We start from the raw sequence: 593 nt of genomic DNA on the forward strand, positions 1-593 counted from the left end.
CATTGGTGCCCATGGCATAGGCATTGCTCGGTCATTGGTGCCCATGGCCTAGGCATTGCATTGGGCCCATTGGGCCATGGCCCATGGTAGGCATTGCTCGGCCATGGCTAGGCATTGCTCGGTCATTGGTGCCCAGGGCATAGGCATTGCTCGGTCATTGGTGCCCATGGCATAGGCATTGGTGCCCATGGCTAGGCATTGCTCGGCATTGGTGCATGGCATGGCATTGGCATTGCTCGGTCATTGGTGCCCATGGCCTAGGCATTGCTCGGTCATTGGTGCCCATGGCTAGGCATTGCTTGGTGCCCATGGCTAGGCACTTGCTGCATGGCCTGGCAGGCATTGCTCGGTCATTGGTCATGGCTAGGCATGGCTGGCTGGCGGTCATTGTGCCCATGGCCTAGGCATTGCTCGGCATTGGTGCCCATGGCCTAGGCATTGCTGCCATGGCTAGGCATTGCTCGGCCATTGGTGCCCATGGCCTAGGCATTTGCATTGTGCCCATGGGCTAGGCATTGCTCGGTCATGGTGCCCATGGCCTAGGCATTGCTCGGTCATGGCCTAGGCAGTGCTCGGTCATTGGTGCCCATGGC

Source organism: Silene latifolia, chromosome 6 (assembly GCF_048544455.1).
Source record: "Silene latifolia isolate original U9 population chromosome 6, ASM4854445v1, whole genome shotgun sequence".
Classification (NCBI taxonomy): Eukaryota; Viridiplantae; Streptophyta; class Magnoliopsida; order Caryophyllales; family Caryophyllaceae; genus Silene; species Silene latifolia.